The 27,960-nt window shown below is 44.0% G+C and overlaps 1 protein-coding gene across 1 annotated transcript in view; it reads left to right on the top strand.

Moving 5' to 3' along the window:
- The first annotated feature begins 409 nt into the window (after nucleotides 1-409).
- LOC115165051 (PDZ domain-containing protein 2) overlaps nucleotides 410-27,960 on the top strand; it is a 185,967-nt gene continuing 158,416 nt past the window's right edge. Inside the window, exon 1 of the mRNA XM_029718081.1 lies at nucleotides 410-874. The gene's annotated coding sequence lies outside the window, so the exon portion shown is untranslated. The remainder of the gene's footprint in view (nucleotides 875-27,960) is intronic.

Genomic DNA, 27,960 nt, shown 5'->3' with positions numbered 1-27,960 from the left:
CGTGGCCCGTACAGAAATGGTTTGTTGAGATCAGTGTGGAAGAACTTGACTGGCCTGCACACAGCCCTGACCTCAACCCCATCGAAAACCTTTGGGATGAATTGGAACACCGACTGCGGGCCTAATCGCCCACCGTCAGTGCCGAGCTCACTAATGCTCTTGTGAAGCAAGTCCCCACATGCACCTGTTGTATTCGGTGCATGTGACAAATAACATTTGATTTGATTGCATTGGAGGGATTAATTTAAAACCCACGTTTAATGCAAATGTCAGGTAAATATGAATAATTGTTCATGTTTAGCAATTATTTAGAATATATCATGAATACAACAGGTGTAGAATTTACCGTGAAATGCTTACTTACAAGCCCTTAATTAACCAACAATGCAGTTCAGAAAATATTTGACGTGGGGGACTTTTATTTCAAAACTTTCCGAAGTTCCGTGACCCGGAAGTACCTTTTTAATGTTGCTGACGAGCCGCTGGTGTCAAGCGACGCGACCAGAGACGAACGCGCACAACAGTCCCGTCTTAGTTTAGCGAGGATTCATTTATGATTCAATGTAATTTCATATTTAAGCTTCGCGAACATTTGTGAATACATTGTATGAAGGAGTTTTTTTGTTGTTGTTGAAGAAAGTATTATTTGCGTTCAGAAAAATCATTTCCCAGGATTGTTTTCAGTTATTTGAGAAGTCTACTCTACGGATAACTGTAACGTTATGTCTTGCTACTCAGGCGTTTATAAACCCCCTTTTCAGCTGAGAAACCCTCAACCAAGGAAAAAGTCCCTGGTTGTATTCGCTAAAAGTTTTTATTAAAAGTTGGATTTTCAGCATTTTGAAGCAGTTGTACAGGACCAACATAAGTACAGGTAAGCGGTTTCAGAATGTACATTATTATTTTACAAGACTCATGGTGACCCAATGTTGTTGCTTGTAAATTCCGCCACCAGTCATCAAAGCTCAACTCCACCTCGATGTAAGAGAACAGAGTTGAGGTGCATCAGCTACCCTCCTATTGTCAAATGATTCATTAACACGGTGTTTAGATGAGGTTATTAACTTGATCTAGTATTTTGGTATTTTTTTTTAACAGGGTCTTATTCTAGGTGAATTTGCTCGAATAGATCCAAAACTATAAAAAAACAATCTTTAGAAGATAATGTATAGAAGATATTTCTTTGAACGTCAAGAGCCTTAAGTTCCATCATTGAAAAGTTGGAGAGAATCATTAAAGTTTTCAAAAGTTTACATACATTCGTTCGCGTTGCATTGCAAGAAAGAGCTGGAAACCCAAAATATATAGTTTTTGAATAGAATGGATTTGCAATGGGTGATGTGTTACCGCCTTGTCGACCGATACATTTTGCTTGGAAAAAGGTTTAACATTTTGGCTGCGTTATCGAAGTCATGCGTGTCTCATGACAAAGCCCTATAGTGCAGCGCAGGGGACGTTTTGCATTGATTTGCATAGTCTGCGCTTACTGTTTTCTCCTTTATATATATATATATATTGATGAAATATCAACAGTCATCATCATCCTATTCAATCGGTTTTCTTTTCTTTTGTAGCTCAGTTAGTGATAGACTACTATTCTCAAGTTGTTGATACCAGGCTATTCTGTGTGTGTGTGTGTGTGTGGGCAGGGTTGCCTAGGTTACTTTAGAAAGGTAATCCGTTACTAGTAACTAGTTACCAGCCTAAAATTGTAATCAGTAACACAGTTTTTGGATTACCTCAAACTCAGTAACGTAATCGGATTACTTTTAGTAACTTTTGGATTACTTTGCCCCCTAAATTTGATTTTTCTCACTGAAATGTAATTTAGCATAATAAAAACATCCCCATAAAAGTCATTCCGTTTCAGATATAAATATATATATATTTTTTTGTTGCATTGGATGCATCTCAATCCACCGCATCCTCCGATGTCGCACTTCCGCATCTGCGATGAAAGGTGACGGAGCAAGAGAGGTGTTTGTCAGACCACTTTGTGGGGCAGTGCCCCTGTGACAACAATTTTGGACCCCCTTGTGGCCCCCCTAAATCTGGAGTATGAAATCATTTTTACATAACTAATTTTTGCTATCGTTCTTTTTTTTTAAACATCCGTTATTAATGTAACTGGCCCCTCTAACAGTACAACTGGCCCCTCTAACAGAACAACTGGCCCCTCTAACAGAACAACTGGCCCCTCTAACAGTATAACTGGCCCCTCTAACAGTATAACTGGCCCCTCTAACAGCACAACTGGCCCCTCTAACAGTATAACTGGCCCCTCTAACAGGACAACTGGCCCCTCTAACAGAACAACTGGCCCCTCTAACAGTACAACTGGCCCCTCTAACAGTACAACTGGCCCCTCTAACAGCACAACTGGCCCCTCTAACAGTACAACTGGCCCCTCTAACAGTGTAATTGGCCCCTCTAACAGCACAACTGGCCCCTCTAACAGTACAACTGGCCCCTCTAACAGAACAACTGGCCCCTCTAACAGCACAACTGGCCCCTCTAACAGTACAACTGGCCCCTCTATCAGTACAACTGGCCCCTCTAACAGCACAACTGGCCCCTCTAACAGTACAACTGGCCCCTCTATCAGTACAACTGGCCCCTCTAACAGCACAACTGGCCCCCTCTAACAGTACAACTGGCCCCCTCTAACAGAACAACTGGCCCCTCTAACAGTACAACTGGCCCCTCTAACAGTACAACTGGCCCCTCTAACAGTATAACTGGCCCTCTCTAACAGCACAACTGGCCCCTCTAACAGCACAACTGGCCCCTCTTACAGTATAACTCTAACAGTACAACTGGCCCCTCTAACAGTACAACTGGCCCCTCTAACAGTACAACTGGCCCCTCTAACAGCACAACTGGCCCCTCTAACAGTACAACTGGCCCCAGCTTGGTCCCCCCCCCCCCCTGAGTTGAAATGGTCTAGAACCGCCACTGCCTGAGAAATCCCGAAAAATCGGTATTTTCACAAAATCGTCTGTAGCGTCCGAACGGTTTTGCCAAACTATTATAACCCCATCTGTGGACTTTCAGGAACATGTCGGTTGTTTCGCTCTAGGACCCCGACAGGCCTCGTGTAAAGGTCCCCCAGTAACCAGTTGGAGAAAAAAAAGACCATACTCATCACGAACACGGTGTTCTCCATTTTGCTCTACGACCCCCCCCCCCCCCCCACAAGCGTCTGGAGACTCGTCTGAAGTCGCTACAGCTGTTCTGCCAACTCCTGTCTGTAGCAGTGGAGGACGGCTTGTAATAACGTCTGGAATGGAGTCAATGGAACGGCATCAAACACATCAAAGATGCAGTTTCCATGTGTTTGATGCCGTTCCGTTCACTCCATTCTAGCCACTGGTCTGTAAGTGTCCAAACAGTTTGGCCTAAAGACCAGTATGACCCCTTTCTGTGGAAAGTTGAGACTCTCATGGACACGTACATGTTGATTGTTTTGCGCTTGGACGTCCACAGACTGGTCTGAAGGTCTCACGGTACCAGTTGAAAGAATAATGAATGGAAGTATATATATATATATATGTGGAGACTGTTTAGTGAAATAAGGCGGCGAATAAGTGTAAAACAATCCTGATCAACACAATGGCAAAATCTAAAGGAAGGGGGAGACCATCTGTTCCATGTAGTGGATCTGTTATTCAATGCGTTTGTGTGGGCTAATAGCTGTAAGGCCAAATACCATTTTTTTCATATTTTGTTTTGTTACTTCAAAGGGTCTTAAAAATCAATTAGCAAATTAATCCTTAGTATGACCTTCTTAAAACAATTCCCATACCCCCGACTTAGACAGGGCTTAGACTCCCATTGGTGAAGAAGACAAAGGATCCAGCAAATGCATTTGGTGTGTCATCATAGTGGTCTCTGATTGGTGGTCATCATTTGGTGTGTCATCATTAGTGGTCTCTCATTGGTGGTCATCATTAGGTGTGTCATCATAGTGGTCTCTGATTGGTGGTCAGACCCACTCAGGTGGAACAAACTTTTAAACTTCCACCTTTGTTCAACGCTGAATTGAATTTCATTAAGAAAACAGAAAAGTGTCATAAACATATTTTTTGGGAATTAAACATTTTAATACAAGAAGTAATCATCCAGTTATTTTTCAAAAAGTCTCTGTAATCTGATTACAATATTTTAGCTGCTAATGTAACGGATTAGTTCGTTTTTTAAAAATTGTAAACAGTTACTCCCCAACCCTGTGAGAGATGATGAAGATGATGATGATGATGACTGTGATGTCTGGGCTGGTGGTACCAGACTCACTTATCTTTTGTTTTGACCAGATCAGATCCAAGCCTTTCAGGCTTACTTGAGAAAGTGTGTGTGTGTGTGTGTTTATCATGCCATGATTTGGCTTCATTTGTTGACCCTATATCTTTTGATAACATTGTCTCAGCCTTTGAAAGCTGCTTTAAACCAGTCACAAAATCCTAGTTTTGATGGTGCTGTCTGAACGGAAAAGAAAATGGGCTGTACAATGTGTACCTTATATACATGTTTAACATCCGCTATTCATATGCAAGCCTCTTACATACCTCTTGCTTTGACAGTTTTATAGGATTTGTGAAGAATTTATAAGAACTGTTAGTAACCAGTTTGGAATGCGTTATGTCATAAATAAATGGCAACATTACGTGGTGGGATAATAGATGGAATTATATTTTATTCAATTTATAACAACAAAAAAACAAAAAAACATCTCATGCAACATTCAAGATAAGTATTTAACTTTAGGCTAACTTTCTTAGCTTGAACTCAAAGTTTATTTTCAGAACTTCCAAGTTTTTCTCAGATGACTCATGTGCTCCTTATGTTGAGCTTGTTGTTTTAAATGGTAAGCACAGTGCCTTATTATTACCATATATCGCTAGATACAGTATATACACCGTTTAAATGGTAAGTACATTGCATTAAACACATTTATATACAAGGCATTTGGAAAGTTTTCAGACCTCTTTCCTTTTTCTACATTTTGTTACTTTACAGCCTTATTCTATAATGTATTAAATAAAATAAAAATCCTTATCAATCTGTACACAATACCCCATAATGACATCACAATACCCCATAATGACATCACAATACCCCATAATGACATCACAATACCCCATAATGACATCACAATACCCCATAATGACATCACAATACTCCATAATGACAAAGCGAAAACAGGTTTTTAGCTTTTCTTGCTAATTTATAAAAACAGAAATACCTTATTTACATAAGTATTCAGACCCTTTGCTATGAGACTTGAAATTGAGCTCAGGTACATCCTGTTTCCATCGATCATCCTTGAGATGTTTCTACAACTTGATTGGAGTCCACCTGTGGTCAATTAAATTGATTGGACATGATTTGGAAAGGCACACACCTGCCTATATAAGGTCCCACAGTTGACAGTCCATGTCAGAGCAAAAACCAAGTCATGAGGTTGAAGGAATTGTCCGTAGAGCTCCGAGACAGGATTGTGTCGAGGCACAGATCTGGGGAAGGGTACCAAAACATTTCTGCAGCATTAAAGGTCCCCAAGAATGCAGTGGCCTCCCTCATTCATAAATGGAAGAAGTTTGGAACCACCAAGACTCTTCCTTTAGCTGGCCGCCTGGCCAAACTGAGCAAGAAGGTCCTTGGTCAGGGAGGTGACCAAGAACCCGATGGCCACTCTGACAGAGTTCCTCTGTGGAGATGGGAGAACCTTACACCTAAAGGACTCTGATGAGCAACCAGATTCTCTGGTCTGATGAAACCAAGATTAAACTTTTTTGGACCTTAGACTGGGGCGAAGGTTCACCTTCCAACAGGACAATGACCCTAAGCACACAGCCAAGACAATGCAGGAGTGAGTGGCTTCAGGACAAGTCTCTGAATGTCCTTGAGTGGCCCAGCCAGAGCCTGGACTTGAACCCATCTCTGGAGAGACCTGAAAATAGCTGTGCAGCGACGCTCCCCATCCAACCTGACAGAGCTTGAGCGGATCTGCAGAGAAGAATGGGAGAAACTCCCCAAATACAGGTGTTCCAAGCTTGTAGCGTCATACCCAAGAAGACTTGATGCTGTAATCGCTGCCAAAGGTGCTTCAACAAAGTACTGAGTAAAGGGTCTGAATACTTATGTAAATGTGATATTTCAGTTTTTTATTTTTAATAATATTCTATAAAATAAACAGTTTTTGCTTTGTCATTATGGGGTATTGTGATGTCATTATGGCGTATTGTGATGTCATTATGGGGTATTGTGATGTCATTATGGGGTCTTGTGATGTCATTATGGGGTATTGTGTGTAGATTGAGGGGGAAAAAAACAGTTTAATCAATTTTAGAATAAGGCTGTAACGTACCAAAATGTGGAAAAAGTCAAGTCTTCTGAATACTTTACGAATGCACCGTATATGGATGTCATTCAGATGTAGGATCTTAATTTGATCACCCTGTTGCGGGAGAAATTTCCTGCAATGTAGGAAATGTTAAAGTTCTAGTGTATTTTATTTTTTTATTTTTTTAAAGGATTCTGAAATTTGTAATTTCAGGATTGATTTTTCCCTAACGAAGTATGTATCATCAAACCTGACAAAAATGTCCATTTAATTGTAATCCACATAATATTTCACATTTCCTGTTTCCTGTTTCCTGCTACTGGCTCAAATTTAAGGTCCATCATCTTTAAGTATTTAACACCCTTTGATTACATCATATTTTATTGTGTTGCAAAGTGTGATTAAAGTGATTTAAATAATTGTCTTTTATTTTTACGATCTACACAAAATACTTTCTTCTTCCCCCAAAGTGATAGAATCATGTTATGAAAAACGAAACACTAATTTTACCTTGATTAGATATGTCAAATGTTATAAACACATTTGACAGAAATAACAGCTGTGAGTCTTTCTGGGTCATTCTCTTAAGAGCTTTACACACCTGGATTGTCCAACGTTTGCCCATTTTATTATTTTCATAATTCTTCATTCTTCTGTCGAGAGGGGGGGGGGGGATCATGGCTAGGCAGCAATGTTCAAGTCTTGCCATAGATTTTCAAGCAGATTTAATTAAAAACTGTAACTCCGCAACATTGACTGTCTTCTTCGTAAGCAACTCCAGTGTAGATTTGGCCTTGTGTTTTAGGTTATTGTCCTACTGAAAGGTGAATTCATCTCCAGTGTTGATTTGGCCTTGTGTTGTAGGTTATTGTCCTGCTGAAAGGTGAATTCATCTCCAGTGTAGATCTGGCCTTGTGTTTTAGGTTATTGTCCTGCTGAAAGGTGAATTCATCTCCAGTGTTGATTTGGCCTTGTGTTGTAGGTTATTGTCCTGCTGAAAGGTGAATTCCTTTCCTAGTGTCTGGTGTAAAGCAGACTGAAGCAGGTTTTCCTCTAGGATTTTGCCTGTGCGTAGCTCCATCTCGTTTGTTTCCACCCTTAGGCTTTGCCGATGTCAAGCATACTTATAACTTGAAGCAGCCACCACTATAAGGAAAATAAAGAGGGTGTTACTTAGTGTTGTGTTGGATTTGCCCCAAACATAAAGCTTTGCCAAAAAGTGTATTCCTTTGCAGTTTTTTTGTTTTTTCAGCATTGCTTTAGTGCCTTGTTGCTTACAGGATTCATGTTTTTTGAATAGTTTTTAATTCTGTTTTAAAAATGACCAATGGTCTTCTAGTGCAGCTCAGTTCAGAAGAACGACTGTATCTTTGTGTCTGTGTGACTTTAATACATTCATCCACAATTATTAACTTTATAAAAGCTTAAAGAGATATTAAATGTCTGATTTGTTATTGTTACCCCGTCTTACCAATCACTGCCCTTCTTAATGAGGCTTTTGAAAAAGCTCCCTGGTCTTTGTAGTTGAATCGGTGGTTGAAATGTGATACTTGACTGAGGGACTTTACAGATGTTGTACGTGTATATGTATATGGGGGGACAGAGGAAAGGGTTAGTCATTAAAACATCATGTCAACCAATATTATTTCACACAGAGTAAGTCATGGTAACTTTTTATGTGATTTGTTAAGCCACGTTGTACTGCTGAAGTAATTTAGGCCTAAACGAAAGGGGTGAATACTTACGCAACGACTATTTTTAGTTATTATATTTTTATAAATTTGCAAATATGTGTAGACATTTCTTTTCACTTTGACATTATGAAGCATTTTGTAAATAAATAAATGACGTTTACATTTTTTAATGAAATGTACTTCCAGCCCACTTCATAACTTTATAACACAACAAAGTGTGGAAAAAATCCCAGGGGAGGGAATACTTAATATGGGTGATTCTACAGAAGTGGTGCAAATTGCAGTCTCCCTCCCCCCCAAAAAAACGTGTTTAGTCTCCAAACTTGGGACATTTGTTTACATCATGACATGTTCTAATTCAATCCAAGGCAATAACAAACATATTGTTAAAATAATATAGTACAAAGCAATTGTTTATACATCTGTTTCTATGGAGGGGTGGCTGTCCCAAACTTCATGTTTAGTAGTTTTCTTTATTTTGAAGCATCTTTCACAACAACAACAAACATTCCCATCTGTTTATGTCAGTACCGAAACAAACATTAAAAGACTGTAGAATGAACCTACCTTAAGTTACACCTCTACTAATATCACCAGGTGATCAGACTGTAGAATGAACCTACCTTAAGTTACACCTCTACTAATATCACCAGGTGATCAGACTGTAGAATGAACATACCTTAAGTTACACCTCTACTAATATCACCAGGTGATCAGACTGTATCAGACTGTAGAATGAACCTACCTTAAGTTACACCTCTACTAATATCACCAGGTGATCAGACTGTAGAATGAACCTACCTTAAGTTACACCTCTACTAATATCACCAGGTGATCAGACTGTAGAATGAACATACCTTAAGTTACACCTCTACTAATATCACCAGGTGATCAGACTGTATCAGACTGTAGAATGAACCTACCTTAAGTTACACCTCTACTAATATCACCAGGTGATCAGACTGTATCAGACTGTAGAATGAACCTACCTTAAGTTACACCTCTACTAATATCACCAGGTGATCAGACTGTAGAATGAACCTACCTTAAGTTACACCTCTACTAATATCACCAGGTGATCAGACTGTAGAATGAACATACCTTAAGTTACACCTCTACTAATATCACCAGGTGATCAGACTGTATCAGACTGTAGAATGAACCTACCTTAAGTTACACCTCTACTAATATCACCAGGTGATCAGACTGTATCAGACTGTAGAATGAACGTACCTTAAGTTACACCTCTACTAATATCACCAGGTGATCAGACTGTATCAGACTGTAGAATGAACCTACCTTAAGTTACACCTCTACTAATATCACCAGGTGATCAGACTGTATCAGACTGTAGAATGAACGTACCTTAAGTTACACCTCTACTAATATCACCAGGTGATCAGAATGTATCAGACTGTAGAATGAACGTACCTTAGGTTACACCTCTACTAATATCACCAGGTGATCAGACTGTATCAGACTGTAGAATGAACATACCTTAAGTTACACCTCTACTAATATCACCAGGTGATCAGACTGTATCAGACTGTAGAATGAACGAACCTTAAGTTACACCTCTACTAATATCACCAGGTGATCAGACTGTAGAATGAACCTACCTTAAGTTACACCTAGTTGATACATCATCATGTTACTAGCGAACATCTAATATATGAGGAAATATGTAAAGTATGTTTTTGGGACTAAAATATACTTTTGCTGGGGATGTACAGTACCAGTCAAAAGGTTGGACACACCTACTCATTCAAGGGTTTTTCTTTATTTTTACTATTTTCTACATTGTAGAATAATAGTGAAGACATCACAATTATGAAATAACACATATGGAATCATGTAGTAACCAAAAAAGTGTTTAACAAATGAAGATATATTTTAGATTCTTCAAAGTTGCCACCCTTTGCATTGATGACAGCTTTGCATACTCTTGGCATTCTCTCAACCAGCTTTATGAGAAATGCTTTTCCAACAATCTTGAAGAAGTTCCCACATATGCTGAGCACTTGTTGGCTGCTTTTCCTAAACTCTGCGGTCCAACTCATCCCAAGCCATCTCAATTGGGTTGAGGTCAGGTGATTGTGGAGGCCAGGTCATCTGATGCAGCACTCCATCACTCTCCTTCTTGGTCAAAAAGCCCTTACACAGCCTGGAGGTGTGTTGGGTCATTGTCCTGTTGAAAAACAAATGATAGTCCCACTAAGCCCAATCCAGATGGGATGGCGTATCGCTGCAGAACGCTGTGGTAGCCATGCTGGTTAAGTGTGCCTTGAATTCTAAATAAACCCCTGACAGTGTCACCAGCAAAGCACCCCCACACCATCACACCTCCTCCTCCATGCTTCACGGTGGGAACCACACATGCGGAGATCATCTGTTCACCTACTCTGTGTCTCACAAAGACACGGCGGTTGGAACCAAAAATCTCAAATTTGGACTCATCAGACCAAAGGACAGATTTCCACCAGTCTAATGTCCATTGCTCGTGTTTCTTGGCCCAAGCAAGTCTCTTCTTTTTATTGGTGTCCTTTAGTAGTGGTTTCTTTGCAGCAATTTGACCATGAAGGCCTGATTCACACAGTCTCCTCTGAACAGTTGATGTTGAGATGTGTCTTTTACTTGAACTCTGTGAAGCATATATGTGGGCTGCAATCTGAGGTGCAGTTAACTCTACTGAAAGGGGCGGCAGGTAGCCTAGTGGTTAGAGCGTTGGACTAGTAATCAGAAGGTTGCTAGATTGAAGTCTCAGACTCGAGCTGACAAAGTACAAATCTGTTGTTCTACCCCTGAACAAGGCAGTTAACCCGCTGTCATTGAAAATAACAATTTGTTCTTAACTGACTTGCCTAGTTAAATAAAGGTAAACATTAAAAAAAAGAATTTATCCTTTGCAGCAGAGGTAATTCTGGGTCTTCCTTTCCTGTGGCGGTTCTCATGAGAGACAGTTTCGTTATAGTGTTTGATGGTTTTTGCGACTGCACTTGAAGAAACTTTAAAAGTTCTTGAAATGTTCCGGATAGACTGACCTTCATGTCTTAAAGTAATGATGGACTGTCATTTCTCTTTGCTTATTTGAGCTGTCCTTGCCGTAATATGGACTTGGTCTTTTACCAAATAGGGCCATGTTCTGTGTACCTACCCTACCTTGTCACAGCACAACAGATTGGCTCAAACGCATTAAGAAGGAAATAAATTCCACAAATTAACTTTTAACAAGGCACACCTGTTAATTGAAATGCATTCCAGGTGACTACCTCACGAAGCTGGTTGAGAGACTGCCAAGAGTGTGCAAAGCTGTCATCAAGGCAAAGGGTGTAAATAGTCAATGTAAATAGTCTGGGTGGCCGTTTAATTAATTGTTTGGGGGTAGAAGCTGTTTAGAAGCCTCTTGGACCTAGACTTGGCGGTCCGGTACCACTTGCCGTGCGGTAGCAGAGAGAACAGTCTATGACTAGGGCGGCTGCAGTCTTTAACACTTTTAGGGGCCTTCTTCTGACACCGCCTGGTGTAGAGGTCCTGGATGGCAGGCACATTAGCTCCAGTGATGTACTGGGCTGTACGCACTACCCTCTGTAGTGCCTTGCGGTCGGAGGCCGAGCAGTTGCCATATCAGGTGGTGATGGAACCAGTCAGGATGCTCTCGATGGTGCAGCTGTAGAACTTTTTGAGGATCTGAGGACCCATGCCTTATCTTTTCAGTGTCCTGAGGGGGAATAAGCGATGTCGTGCCCTCTTCACAACTGTCTTGGTGTGTTTGGACCATGACAGTTCGTTGGTGACACCAAGGAACTTAAAGCTCTCAACCTGCTCCACTACAGCCCCGTGCGATGAGAATGGGAGCGTGCTCGGTCCTCTTTTACCTGTAGTCCACGATCAGCTCCTTTTGTCTTGATCACGTTGAAAGGCTGTTATCCTGGCACCACACTGCCAGGTCTCTGACCACCCTATAGGGTGTCTCACTTTTGTCGCTGATCAGGCTGATCACTGTTGTTTCTACCCAAGGTTCCTCTGTGTTCAGGGGTACTGAGAGTGTTCAGGGGTTCTGAGAGTGTTCAGGGGTACTGTGAGTGTTCAGGGGTACTGAGAGTGTTCAGGGGTTCTGAGAGTGTTCAGGGGTTCTGAGAGTGTTCAGGGGTACTGAGAGTGTTCAGGGGTTCTGAGAGTGTTCAGGGGTACTGAGAGTGTTCAGGGGTTCTGAGAGTGTTCAGGGGTACTGAGAGTGTTCAGGGGTTCTGAGAGTGTTCAGGGGTTCTGAGAGTGTTCAGGGGTTCTGAGAGTGTTCAGGGGTTCTGAGAGTCTTCAGGGGTACTGAGAGTGTTCAGGGGTACTGAGAGTGTTCAGGGGTTCTGAGAGTGTTCAGGGGTACTGAGAGTGTTCAGGGGTACTGAGAGTGTTCAGGGGTTCCTCTGTGTTCAGGGGTACTGAGAGTGTTCAGGGGTTCTGAGAGTGTTCAGGGGTTCTGAGAGTGTTCAGGGGTACTGAGAGTGTTCAGGGGTACTGAGAGTGTTCAGGGGTTCTGAGAGTGTTCAGGGGTTCTGAGAGTGTTCAGGGGTACTGAGAGTGTTCAGGGGTTTGGAGACACAGTTCCTTCTCACATTCAGACACACGGTTGTCGAGATGGATTTGAAAACAATCATGAAAAATATATACATACGAAAACAAAAATATAAACACAACATGTAAAGTATTTTCATGAGCTGAAATGAAATGTAAAAAAAAAAGTCATACACACAAAAAAAGCTTATTTCTCTCAAATGTTATTCAGTTTACATTCACTGTCAGTGAGCATTTCTCCTTTGCCCAGATAATCCATCAGTCCTGTGGTCCATTGGGCTGAGTGCCTCTGAGTTCTGAAACCAGGATAACAGAGATTGACTGTAAAACCATAGAGAATACATAGCAAGGTGTCATATTAACCCAGTTTAAAGGCTCAGGGAAGACTCATGTCTCCAGTCAGTCCTGTGATGCATTAGGATTGGGCTGATGACTTCACTCAGAGAGATATATATATATATATGTGTGTGTGTGTATATATATATGTGTATATATTTACATTTTAGTCATTTAGCAGACGCTCTTATCCAAGAAGGAAGGAAAATAGTTCAACAGAATCCTTTTTCTGTCACTCATTTCAGACATTTTTTATTTTTTAGTACTGGCCCCCCGTGGGAATTGAACCCACAACCCTGGCGTTACAAACACCATGCTGGCATTGCAAACACCATGCTCTACCAACTGAGCCACAGGGAAGCTATATGTATGTATGTGTGTGTGTGTATGTATATATGTGTTAACCAATACGGTTTAAGACGCCATTAGCATGAAGAGCAGGTGGGTGAAGTGGGGCAGCAGGTGGGTGAAGTGGGGCAGCAGGTGTTGGGTGAAGTGGGGCAGCAGGTGGGTGAAGTGGGGCAGCAGGTGGGTGAAGTGGGGCAGCAGGTGGGTGAAGTGGGGCAGCAGGTGTTGGGTGAAGTGGGGCAGCAGGTGGGTGAAGTGGGGCAGCAGGTGTTGGGTGAAGTGGGGCAGCAGGTGGGTGAAGTGGGGCAGCAGGTGGGTGAAGTGGGGCAGCAGGTGGGTGAAGTGGGGCAGCAGGTGTTGGGTGAAGTGGGGCAGCAGGTGTTGGGTGAAGTGGGGCAGCAGGTGTTGGGTGAAGTGGGGCAGCAGGTGGGTGAAGTGGGGCAGCAGGTGGGTGAAGTGGGGCAGCAGGTGTTGGTGAAGTGGGGCAGCAGGTGTTGGGTGAAGTGGGGCAGCAGGTGTTGGGTGAAGTGGGGCAGCAGGTGGGTGAAGTGGGGCAGCAGGTGGGTGAAGTGGGGCAGCAGGTGTTGGGTGAAGTGAGGCAGCAGGTGGGTGAAGTGGGGCAGCAGGTGGGTGAAGTGGGGCAGCAGGTGTTGGGTGAAGTGGGGCAGCAGGTGGGTGAAGTGGGGCAGCAGGTGTTGGGTGAAGTGGGGCAGCAGGTGGGTGAAGTGGGGCAGCAGGTGGGTGAAGTGGGGCAGCAGGTGGGTGAAGTGGGGCAGCAGGTGTTGGGTGAAGTGGGGCAGCAGGTGGGTGAAGTGGGGCAGCAGGTGGGTGAAGTGGGGCAGCAGGTGTTGGGTGACCACTCAGCTGCAGTGGTCACTAATAGGATAAGGGTGCACTTGAAATCTTCATTAGAGGACAGGACAGGGGGTCTTATGTCTGGTTCTTCTCCTAGGTGCAGTGGGAGGTTCATAATCACTTGTTATTAGCGACTTATGGCACCAGTGTTTTGCTCTGGTTGGCACCAGTGTTTTGCTGTGGTTGGCACTAGTGTTTTGCTGTGGTTGGCACTAGTGTTTTGCTGTGGTTGGCACCAGTGTTTTGCTGTGGTTGGCACCAGTGTTTTGCTGTGGTTGGCACTAGTGTTTTGCTGTGGTTGGCACCAGTGTTTTGCTGTGGTTGGCACTAGTGTTTTGCTGTGGTTGGCACTAGTGTTTTGCTGTGGTTGGCACTAGTGTTTTGCTGTGGTTGGCACCAGTGTTTTGCTGTGGTTGGCACCAGTGTTTTGCTGTGGTTGGCACTAGTGTTTTGTTGTGGTTGGCACCAGTGTTTTGCTGTGGTTGGCACTAGTGTTTTGCTGTGGTTGGCACCAGTGTTTTGCTGTGGTTGGCACTAGTGTTTTGCTGTGGTTGGCACCAGTGTTTTGCTGTGGTTGGCACCAGTGTTTTGCTGTGGTTGGCACCAGTGTTTTGCTGTGGTTGGCACCAGTGTTTTGCTGTGGTTGGCACCAGTGTTTTGCTGTGGTTGGCACCAGTGTTTTGCTGTGGTTGGCACCAGTGTTTTGCTGGTGACAAAATATTGGCCTATTGGCATCAGATCATTAAAAGGAAACAGATTATCAAAGTGGTTCCACAAGTAAATAGAATGATTCCAGTTCTGTTTATCATTCAGAGCCCTCTGTTCTCTGGTCCTTCCTCTTGTCTGTCCTTCAATTGTATTTAAATGTTTTTATAATACATGGAAAGGAAAGGCAGGGAAAAAAGTCCAGTTGTTTCGGATTGTTTACTGAATAAAAAGGGATATAAACAAACAACCTGACAAAGGCAGTGTTCAACTTTCACCTGAATTCAAAGTAACAGAACAGGAAAACCAAACTTTCCCATGACAAGGTTGAATAGACATTTAGCCTGAGTCTCTAGCTGGAATAGATTCTGAGGTTTCTATTATAACAAACCTAACAATAGTGAATCTAAGCATTAAAACATGGGGTTCTATTTTAACAAACCTAACAATAGTAAATCTAAGCATTAAAACATGGGGTTCTATTATAACAAACCTAATAATAGTGAATCTAAGCTCAGGCAGTAACGCTATGGGTTCAGCAGTGTGTCAGATATAGTGTTGCTAGTTCCACTATAACAGTTATCGGCCCACTTGCTGGCGTTGGAGCGAAAGGGCTGGGTTCTGATAAATAAACAAGTTGTGGGTGTGTCGAGGCTTGGCCCCTCACTGGCCAATCAGAAGGAGCTCCAAGGTCAAATATGTGGTTGATTCATGTTGTGTATTTACAGTCTGTAATTTATTGCCTTGGAATCAATTCCAATTCCTATGTTAGTTTGTTAAATGGCTTACAGAAACTAAATAACAAAATGTATCCCATCTTTGCTAAACACGTTAACTTGAACCCATTCACAGTCCACATTGTTCTAAGTAATTATATGTCTTCAATACCATCCACACTGGTGTAGGGGCTCCTACTGTAAATACAGTATGTAGTGTACATAGCATCCACACTGGTATAGGGGCTCCTACTGTAAATACAGTATGTAGTGTACATAGCATTACTTTCTCTCTAAGCTGTTAACATGTGAAGGTAGCAGCTTTGACGAGAGGTGGTCCTCTCTCTCTCTCTCTCTCTCTCTCTGTCTCTCACTCTCTCTCGGTCTCTCTCTCTCTGTCTCTCTCTCTTTGTCTCTCTCTCTCTGTCTCTCTCTCTGCGTCTCTCTCTCTCTCTCTCTCTCTCACTCTCTCTCAGTCTCTCTCTCTCTCTCTCTCTCTCTCTGTCTCTCTCTCTCTCTCTCTCTTTAGATGGTTGTAGAATTGAACGTCTCTTTTCTGGATTTTGATGATTAGCGGGTATCGGCCTAATTCTGCTCTGCATGCATTATTTGGTGTTCTACGTTGATATTTTTGCAGAATTCTGCATGCAGAGTCTCAATTTTCAATGTTTGTCCCATTTTGTGAATTCTTGGTTGGTGAGCGGACCCCAGGCCTCACAACCATAAAGGGCAATGGATTCTGTAACTGATTAAAGTATTTTTAGCCAGATCCTAATTGGTATGTCGAATTTTCTGTTGATGGCGTAGAAGGCCCTTCTTGCCTTGTCTCTCAGATCATACACAGCTTTGTGGAAGTTACCTGTGGCACTGATGTTTAGGCCCCGAGGTATGTCTAGTTTTTTTTGTACTATAGGACAACGCCAATTCATCGATGTATATGTTGAAGAGGGTGTGGCTCAAGCTGCCCTGCCTCACCTCACCGTCCCTCTCTCTCTCTGAGCTCTGTTAACATGTGGAAGGCCCTGTGGAAGTTTGACTCAGTGTCCTCTACATGCAGCCCAGCCCAGCTCAGCTCCTCATAGCCCCAACCTGAGTAGGAAGCTGTCCCCCACCCCTCCCTGTTGTTCCTCTCACCCCCCACTGTTTCTCTGCAGCAGCCAGACGGGACCCCCCGTCAACTCGACCTCTCTTTCAAAGGGATTTCATTCTTCCCCAGAGATTAAATGGGGAGCTAGCTGCTCCAGAAGGGTGGATGGAGGGATGGAGGGAGGGAAGCCTTCTAGCCACTTGCGTATGCAGCCATATCCTCATGCCAGTGTTAAATCATGTCTGGCATTGAATAGGGTTCAGGGTTGACTAGCTCTGTCTCTCCATAGGTTTACTCTTTCCACCCACATGGCCCTCTGACCGAACTGTTATCCTTTAGTTGTGTTAATTCACACACATTCCCAATGCTCAGCTGCGCAGGAGGTCAGGCAGCGTCTTCCCCTCTCCTCTTTTTACCAACTCTAGTCGTTGCTAGTGAAATGGTACATTATTTAACGAGGTGTTTTGAAGCATTGTACTGACGAGCATTTTTTTACATTTTAGTCATTTAGCAGACGCTCTTATCCAGAGCGACTTACAGTAGTGAATGCATACATTTCATTTCATGCATTTTTTTTTTTTTTTGCACTGGCCCCCCCCGTGGGAATCGAACCCACAACCCTGGCGTTGCAAACACCATGCTCTACCAACTGAGCCACAGGGAAGGCAGCAACCAGTTGTTCTGAAACTATTGGTTTGTCTATCAAGGGGGTTCTAACCATGGGTCAACGCAAAGCTTTTGTAGTTTCATATCTACTCCTATTGATGGCATATTGACAGACCAACAATAATGGGTTTCTTCATAGGGTACAGCGTGTTACTGTGTTTTCATAGGGTACAGCGTGTTACTGTGTCTTCATAGGGTACAGCGTGTTACTGTGTCTTCATAGGGTACAGCGTGTTACTGTGTCTTCATAGGGTACAGCGTGTTACTGTGTCTTCATAGGGTACAGCGTGTTACTGTGTCTTCATAGGGTACAGCGCGTTACTGTGTTAGGGTACAGCGCGTTACTGTGTTTTCATAGGGTACAGCCTGTTACTGTGTTTTCATAGGGTACAGCGCGTTTACTGTGTTTTCATAGGGTACAGCGTGTTACTGTGTCTTCATAGGGTACAGCGTGTTACTGTGTCTTCATAGGGTACAGCGTGTTACTGTGTCTTCATAGGGTACAGCGTGTTACTGTGTCTTCATAGGGTACAGCGTGTTACTGTGTCTTCATAGGGTACAGCGCGTTACTGTGTTAGGGTACAGCGCGTTACTGTGTTTTCATAGGGTACAGCCTGTTACTGTGTTTTCATAGGGTACAGCGCGTTTACTGTGTTTTCATAGGGTACAGCGTGTTACTGTGTCTTCATAGGGTACAGTGTGTTACTGTGTCTTCATAGGGTACAGCCTGTTACTGTGTCTTCATAGGGTACAGTGTGTTACTGTGTTTTCATAGGGTACAGCGCGTTACTGTGTTTTCATAGGGTACAGCGCGTTACTGTGTTTTCATAGGGTACAGCGCGTTACTGTGTTTTCATAGGGTACAGCGCGTTACTGTGTCTTCATAGGGTACAGCGCGTTACTGTGTTTTCATAGGGTACAGCCTGTTACTGTGTTTTCATAGGGTACAGCGTGTTACTGTGTTTTCATAGGGTACAGCGTGTTACTGTGTTTTCATAGGGTACAGCGTGTTACTGTGTTTTCATAGGGTACAGCGTGTTACTGTGTCTTCATAGGGTACAGCGTGTTACTGTGTTTTCATAGGGTACAGCGCGTTACTGTGTTTTCATAGGGTACAGCCTGTTACTGTGTTTTCATAGGGTACAGCGCGTTACTGTGTCTGAAGGTACCACGTTCATCTGTACAAACAATAGTACGCAAGTATAAACACCATGGGACCACGCAGCCGTCATACCGCTCAGGAAGGAGACGCGTTCTGTCTATAGGGGCTCAGCTCTACTTTCAAACAGGTCCTATAGGGACTCAGCTCTACTTTCAACCAGGTCCTATAGGGACTCAGCTCTACTTTCAAACAGGTCCTATAGGGACTCAGCTCTACTTTCAACCAGGTCCTATAGGGACTCAGCTCTACTTTCAACCAGGTCCTATAGGGACTCAGCTCTACTTTCAACCAGGTCCTATAGGGACTCAGGTCAAAGGTAGTACACTATACAAGTGAATAGTCTTCCATTTGCGATGCAGTGAAGAGGGCAGTGGCTGTGGAATGGGGCCAGACAGTCCAGCCCTGTTGTGGCATGTTGTATTTAAAGGTCTCCTCTCGTCTCCTTCGCTCTGCTCCCTTCTTGGTGTTTGGTTTTGTGGTCCTGCAGGCTATGTTTAGAGCTCTTCTTAACATAAAGTGGTCCAGAAAACCCCTGTGATGACCTGAGTTGAATGCCTGTTAAGTGTAGGCCTGCACTGTTGGCTGTGGTTACTCTTAATCACACATACACACTCACATGCATGCACACGCTGACACACATACACACACACACACACACACACACACACACACACACACACACACACACACACACACACACACACACACACACACACACACACACACACACACACACACACACACACACGCATACGCACAGAGAGAGAGCTGTCTCAACCACCAGCAAGACATAACCATCCGAGAGGGCAGAGCCGGATTGTGGCTATTCTTTCTTGGCTGGAGTACACACACACCCCTGGAGCACTCCCGTACCCTTCCTACCTGACCCCCATGTGTTCCCCCGTACCCTTCCTACCTGACCCCCATGTGTTCCCCCGTACCCTTCCTACCTGACCCCCATGTGTTCCCCCGTACCCTTCCTACCTGACCCCCATGTGTTCCCCCGTACCCTTCCTACCTGACCCCCATGTGTTCCCCCGTACCCTTCCTACCTGACCCCCATGTGTTCCCCCGTACCCATCCAACCTGACCCCCATGTGTTCCCCCGTACCCATCCAACCTGACCCCCATGTGTTCCCCCGTACCCTTCCTACCTGACCCCCATGTGTTCCCCCGTACCCATCCAACCTGACCCCCATGTGTTCCCCTGTACCCTTCCTACCTGACCCCCATGTGTTCCCCCGTACCCTTCCTACCTGACCCCCATTTGTTCCCCCGTACCCATCCAACCTGACCCCCATTTGTTCCCCCGTACCCATCCTACCTGACCCCCATTTGTTCCCCCGTACCCATCCAACCTGACCCCCATTTGTTCCCCCGTACCCTTCCTACCTGACCCCCATGTGTTCCCCCGTACCCTTCCTACCTGACGCCCAGGTTGTTCCCCCGTACCCATCCAACCTGGCCCCCACCTCTTACTTGGATTTTGTGGACAGAATTATACTATAATCTATAATATACTTAAGCCTTAAGGCCAGAGGGGGTGTGGTATATGGCCAATATACCACGGCTCAAGGCTGTATCCAGGCACGACGCAACGCAGAGTGCCTGGATACAGCCCTTAGCCGTGGTATATTGGCAATATACCACAAACCCCCAGAGGTGCCTTATTGCTATTATAAACTGGTTACCAACGTAATAAGCGCAGTAAAAATTATGTTTTGTCATACCTGAGGTATACGGTCTGATATACCACGGCTGTCAGCCAATCAGCATTCAGGGCTCGAACCACCCATAATCGAATCTATAATATACTAGAACCTATAATATACTAGAATCTATAATCTATAATTATACTAGAATCTATAATATACTAGAATATATAATTATACTAGAATCTATAATATACTATATACTTGGATCTCAGACGATATGAAAGAGAGGTTGAACAGGCTAGTAATAGGGGTTGCAACAATGGCGGCGGATAATTTTAGAAAGAGAGGGTCCAGATTGTCTAGCCCAGCTGATTTGTACGGGTCCAGGTTTTGCATCTCTTTCAGAACATCTGCTATCTGGATTTGGGTGAAGGAGAAGCTGGGGAAACTTGGGCGAGTTGCTGTGGGGGGTGCAGGGCTGTTGGCCGGGTTGGGGTAGCCAGGAGGAAAGCATGGCCAGCCGTAGAGAAATGCTTATTGAAATGTTCGATTATCATGGATTTATCGGTGGTGACCGTGTCGCCTAGCCTCAGTGCAGTGGGCAGCTGGGGGGAGGTGCTCTTGTTCTCCATGGACTTTACAGTGTCCCAAAACTTTTGGAGTTAGAGCTACAGGATGCAAATTTCTGTTTGAAAAAGCTAGCTTTTGCTTTCCTGACTGACTGTGTGTATTGGTTCCTGACTTCCCTGAACAGTTGCATATCGCGGGGACCAGTCAAGGTCAGTCAGGTCTGGAGTGAACCAAGGGCTATATCTGTTCTTAGTTCTACATTTTTTGAATGGGGCATGCTTATTTAAGATGGTGAGGAAATTACTTTTAAACAACGACCAGGCTTCCTCGACTGACGGGATGAGGTCAATATCCTTCCAGGATACCCGGGCCAGGTCGATTAGAAAGGCCTGCTCACTGAAGTGTTTTAGGGAGCGTTTGACAGTGATGAGGGGTGGTCGTTTGACCGCAGACCCATTACGGACGCAGGCAATGAGGCAGTGATCGCTGAGATCCTGATTGAAGACAGCAGAGGTGTATTTAGAGGGCAAGTTGGTCAGGATAATATCTATGAGGGTGCCCATGTTTATGGATTTAGGGTTGTACCTGGTGGTTTCCTTGATAATTTGTGTGAGATTGAGGGCATCTAGCTTAGATTGTAGGACTGCTGGGGTGTTAAGCATATCCCAGTTTAGGTCACCTAACAGTACGAACTCTGAAGATAGATGGGGGGGCAATTAATTCACATATGGTGTCCAGGGCACAGCTTGGAGCTGAGGGGGGTCTATAACAGGCAGCAACAGTGAGAGACTTATTTATGGAGAGATTAATTTTTTTAATTAGAAGCTCGAACTGTTTGGGCATAGACCTGGAAAGTATGACAGAACTTTGCAAGCTATCTCTGCAGTAGATTGTAACTCCTCCCCCTTTGGCAGTTCTATCTTGACGGAAAATGTTGTAGTTGGGTATGGAAATCTCAGAATTTTTGGTGGCCTTCCTAAGCCAGGATTCAGACATGGCAAGGACATCAGGGTTGGCGGAGTATGCTAAAGCAGTGAGTAAAACAAACATAGGGAGGAGGCTTCTGATGCTAACATGCATGAAACCAAGGCTTTAATGGTTACAGAAGTCAACAAATGAGAGTGCCTGGGGACACGCAGGGCCTGGGTTAGCCTCCACATCACCCGAGGAACAGAGGAGGAGTAGGATGAGGGTACGGCTAAAAGCTATCAAAACTGGTCGTCTAGTGCGTTGGGGACAGAGAATAAAAGGAGCAGATTTCTGGGCATGGTAGAATAGATTCAGGGCATCATGTGCAGACAGGGGTATGGTGGGGTGCTGGTACAGTGGAGGTAAGCCCAGGCACTGAGTGATGATAAGAGAGGTTGCATCTCTGGACGTGCTGGTTATACTGGGTGAGGTCACCGCATGAATGGGAGGTGGGACAAAGAAGGTATCTAAGGCATGTACAGTCGGACTAGGGGCTCCGCAGTAAACTAAAACAATGATAATTATCCTAAACAACAATATATAAGGCATATTGACATTAGAGAGAGACATAAAGCAAGGCGTAAAGCAATCACAGGTGTTGATTGGGAGAGCTAGCTTAGACAACAACGGGTAAGACAACAACAGCTAATCAGCTAAGACAACAACAACAGGTAAAATGGCGATGAATGGGCAGAGAGGGTCGGTTAACCTCTCTAGGGTAGCGTCCCACCTGGCCAACATCCGGTGAAATTGCAGAGCGCCAAATTCAAAATATAGAAATACTCATAATAAACATAAAATATACAAGTGTTATACATCGGCTTAAAGATTCAGTTCTTGTTAATCCAACCGCAGTATATGGTTTCAAAAAGGCTTTACGGCGAAAGCATACCATGCGATTATCTGAGGACAGCACACAAAATATTACAAACAGTTACCAGCCAAGGAGATTAGTCACAAAAGTCAGAAATTGCGATAAAATTAATCACTTACCTTTGATGATCTTCATATGGTTGCACTCACAAGACTCCCAGTTACACAATAAATGTTTGTTTTGTTTGATAAAGTCCCTCTTTATATCCAAAAACCTCAGTTTTGTTGGTGCGTTTTGTTCAGTAATCCATTGGCTCAAAGGCAGTCACAACAGGCAGACGAAAAATCCAAATAGTAACAGTAAAGTTCGTTGAAACATGTCAAACGATGTTTATAATCAATCCTAAGGTTGTTTTTAGTCATAATAATCAATAATATTTCAACCGGCTTCGTCAATATAAAAGAAAAACAAGAAAGGTGCGCTCTATGTCGCGTGCACCAAACGGGTCTGGGGATTGTCCACTATCCACTCACTCAGAGTGGTTTTACTCCCTCATTTTTCAGAATACAAGCCTGAAACAATTTCTAAAGACTGTTGACATCTAGTGGAAGCCATAGGAAGTGCAATTTGAGTCCTAAGTCAATGGATACTGTATTGGCATTCAATAGAAAACTACAAACATAAAACAATCCCACTTCCTGGATGGATTTTCCTCAGGTTTTTGCCTGCCATATCAGTTCTGTTATACTCACAGACATTATTTTAACAGTTTTGGACATTTTAGAGTGTTTTCTATCCGAATCTACCAATATATGCATATCCTAGCTTCTGGGCCTGAGTAACAGGCAGTTTACTTTGGGCACACTTTTCATCCAGAGGTGAAAATAGTGCCCCCTACCCTAGTGAGGTTAACGACACACAGGGCCTGAGTTCGGGGCTAGGGCCGACATATAAACAAAGGTAAACAAAGTGGAGTACCGTGATAAATGAACAGTCCAGCAGGCATCAGCTATGTAGCCAAGTGATCATAGGGTCCAGTGTACAGCAATAGATGAAACAGGGAAGCCGCGGGGTAGTCGTTACTATGCTAGCACACGGGAGACACAGCGTTTTAAAGTTAGCAGTCCGGGGTAAGTAGAAGCGTCTGCTCCATCGGCCGGTTGAAGGCACAGCTGATGGAGTTACGTCGGCGGACCAGTCGTGGTGGTACGGCGGGGCGCCGTGTCGACGAAGGGACCGGGCCAGATGGCGAAAGAGGTATTGTAGTTGTGGTAATTTCGTTTGCTAGCCGGGAGATGCGCCTGGCTCAGGGCTAGCTTCGGGGCTGGGTCACTCAGTGGCAGCTAGCTAGCTGTGATGATCAATGGTCCAGGGTTTATGGCAGGAATCTGGCATTGTAGTGGAGAAAAACAGTCCGAGGCTGGCAGGTATTATCCAGGCTAAAAAAACGTCTGGTGTCTGAGCAGAGGGTAAAGGCCACTAGCAGTGGCTAACAATGACTAAATAGCTAGTAACTTAGCTAATTAGCTGGCTACCTTCTCATGAAAGTTTTGGCTATAAGGTCTAAAGAAAATAGTGGCTCCATGTCACATTGAGTGAGGCGGGTTACCGGAAGGTATATTTAATTTAATTTAATAAGTCAATGTAATAATACTGTCAATGTCATAATGTAGTAATACTGTCATAATGTAATAATGTTGTCATAATTTAATAATACTGTAATAATACTGTCATAATGTAGTAATATTGTCGTAATGTAATATTGTCATAATGTAATAATACTGTCATAATGTAATAATACTGTCATAATGTAGTAATATTTTCGTAATTTATACTGAACAAAAATATAAGCACAACATGTAAAGTGTTGGTCCCATGTTTCATGAGCTGAAATAAAACATCCCAGAAATGTTCCATTCACACAAAAAGCTAATTTCTTTCAAATTGTGTGCACGACTGTGTTTTTATCCCTGTTAGTGATCATTTCTCCTTTGTCAAGATAATCCATCCACCCAACAGGTGTGTCATATCAAGAAGCTGATTTAACAGCATGATCATTACACAGGTGCACCTTGTGCTGGGGGCAATAAAAGGCCACTCTAAAATGTGCAGTTTTGTCACAACTCAATGCCACAGATGTCTCAGTTTTTTGAGGGAGCGTGTAATTGTCATGCTGACTGCAGGAATGTCCACCAGAGCTGTTGCCAGAGAATTGAATGATAATTTCTCTACCATAAGCCGCCTCCAACTTCATATTACATCATTTGGCAGTACGTCCAACCAGCCTCACAACCACAGACCACGTGTAACCACGGCAGCCCAGGACCTCCACATCCTGTTTCTTCACCTGCGGGATCGTCTGAGACCAGCCACCCAGACAGCTGATAAAACAGTGGGTTTGCACAATCAAATCTGCACAAAATTTGAGAGAAACCACACATCTGTGTGCATGCCGTTATCAAGGTCTTGACCTGACTGCAGTTCGGCATTGTAACCGACTTCAGTAAGTAAATGCTCACCTTCAATGGCAACTGGCACGCTGGAGAAGTGTGCTCTTCACAGATGAATCCTGGTTTCAACTGTACCGGACAGATATCGTAGTGTGGGCGAGCAGTTTGCTGATGTCAACGTTGTGAACACAATGCCCCATGGAGGCGGTGGGGTTATGGTGTGGGCCCCATGGTGGAGGTGGGGTTATGGTATGGGCCCCATGGTGGAGGTGGGGTTATGGTATGAGCCCCATGGTGGCGGTGGGGTTATGGTATGGGCCCCATGGAGGCGGTGGGGTTATGGTGTGGGCCCCATGTTGGAGGTGGGGTTATGGTATGAGCCCCATGGTGGCGGTGGGGTTATGGTATGGGCCCCATGGTGGAGGTGGGGTTATGGTATGGGCCCCATGGTGGAGGTGGGGTTATGGTATGGGCCCCATGGTGGCGGTGGTTATGGTATGGGCCCCATGGTGGAGGTGGGGTTATGGTATGGGCCCCATGGTGGAGGTGGGGTTATGGTGTGGGCCCCATGGTGGCGGTGGTTATGGTATGGGCCCCATGGTGGAGGTGGGGTTATGGTATGGGCCCCATGGTGGAGGTGAGGTTATGGTATGGGCCCCATGGTGGAGGTGAGGTTATGGTATGGGCCCCATGGTGGCGGTGGTTATGGTATGGGCCCCATGGTGGTGGTGGGTTTATGATATGGGTAGGTATAAGTGACGAACTACGAGCACAATTGAAATTTTATCGATGGCAATTTGAATGCACAGAGATAGCGTGATGAGATCCTGAGGCCCAATGTCGTGCTTTTCTTCCGTGGCAGGAACTGGGAGACTAGTCAGGATCGAGGGAAAGATGAACGGAGCAAAGTACAAAGAGATCCTTGCTGAAATCCCACTCAGGACCTCAAACTGGGGTGAAGGTTCACCTTCCAACAGGACAATGACCCTAAGCTAAGACAGCGTAGGAGTGGCTTTGGGACAAGTATCTGAATGTCCTTGAGTGGCCCTGCCAGAGCCCGGACTTGAACCCGATCGAACATCTCTGGAGAGACCTGAAAATAGCTGTGCAGCAACACTCCCCATCCAACCTGACAGAGCTTTACAGGATCTGCAGAGAAGAAATATAGGTGTGTGTGGATTGATGAGGAAAAAAAACTATTGAATGCATTGTAACGTAACAATGTGGAAAAAAGTCAAGGGGTATGAATACTTTCTGAATGCGCTGTAGATAGGTAGATACAGGCTCTGTTCATCAAGGGGTCTGAATACTTTCTGAATGCGCTGTAGATAGGTAGATACAGGCTCTGTTCATCAAGGGGTCTGAATACCTTCTGAATGCGCTGTAGATAGGTAGATACAGGCTCTGCACATCAAGGGGTCTGAATACCTTCTGAATGCGCTGTAGATAGGTAGATACAGGCTCTGTTCATCAAGGGGTCTGAATACTTTCTGAATGCGCTGTAGATAGGTAGATACAGGCTCTGCACATCAAGGGGTCTGAATACTTTCTAAAATGATGTCTATCTCTCCCATTTGTTTCGTTCGTTAACACAACACAATTATGCTAGTCAATGTGAGACGGTTTGAACATTTTAATGACTCACTTCTAGACAATGTAGCGTCCGAGAAAACACTTGGGAGAAGAAGTCGACAGATATAAAAAGAAAGAAACATTGATTGCATTCCAAGTTTAGGGGTTCCATAAAGTGAACTTCCAACCTAGTATGGGGGGGGGGGGGGGGGGGGTCGTTAAAGGGTTAACCCTTAATTCCTGCTATTTAAATGTCATGAAGGTTTGTTGGTGTTTTTGCATAACAGGTGTCTCTTTCATTCACCACTGTTTTGGAGGTTGGAGATATGTTGTGATTGGATGAACCAGCTCTGGAAGCCTGTTTACAGGAGACCTTAAGAAGAAGTGATTTGTTTGACAATCAGATGAAAACGTCCTGACTGGTTGTGTTTATGCCACAATGAAAGTTAATACATTTTAAAAGTGAAATTATAAATCTTTACGACTAGACTCACAGAGATCCTATTGAATTAATAGAGATTATATATGTAGTTCTATGACCAGGCTAACAGAGATCCTATTGAATTAATAGAGATTCATTTGTTCAAACCCACGTAACAAACCCCCTTTAACAAACCCTCGTAACAAACTCATTTAACAAATCCCCAAGACAAACCCCAGTAACAAACCCCCTTTAACAAACCCCCTTTAACAAACCCCCATAACAAACCCCCAAGACAAACCCCAGTAACAAACCCCCATAATAAACCCCAGTAACAAACCCCCTTTAACAAACCCCCGTAAGAAACCCCCTTTAACAAACCCCTGTAACAAACCCCCTGTAACAAACCCCCATAACAAACCCCCTTTAGCAAACCCAAACACACAATACAGCTTGTCTAGCCGATGACATGGAGGATGAGGAAACTCCACAAAGACCTAAATGGCTCCAGCAGAGATGTTATAAAGCCGTGACTGGATGAATCTGGCAGAGAGCCGGATAGTAGAGCCTTCAGAAAGCCCTGACACAGATCAAAACAGACTGTGAATATTTGTTATTTCTTTAGGCGAACAACCCCCCCCACGACCACCCAGCCTGTGTGATGAAGGGTAAAGGCTATGACTTGATGAGGTGCTTTTCTCTTTTTGGCTGCATTCCGTATCGGATCTAAGTGTCGTCTGTCCTTTTGTAACAGTCTACAGCTTGTCCTGTGTTAGAGGTCTCTGCAGACCTTTTGGGAGAGCAGTATGTCAAAGAGTCATTTCAGTAGAAGGAAATTCACTCCATACAGGGTCTGATATCGCTGAGAGAGAAACAGGGTCTAATATCGCTGAGAGAAACAGGGTCTGATATCGCTGAGAGAAACAGGGTCTGATATCGCTGAGAGAAACATGGTCTAATATCGCTGAGAGAAACAGGGTCTAATATTGCTGAGAGAAACAGGGTCTAATATCGCTGAGAGAAACAGG

Source organism: Salmo trutta, chromosome 27 (assembly GCF_901001165.1).
Source record: "Salmo trutta chromosome 27, fSalTru1.1, whole genome shotgun sequence".
In the NCBI taxonomy this organism is placed as follows: domain Eukaryota; kingdom Metazoa; phylum Chordata; class Actinopteri; order Salmoniformes; family Salmonidae; genus Salmo; species Salmo trutta.
This window is presented reverse-complemented; position numbering and strand designations above follow the sequence as displayed.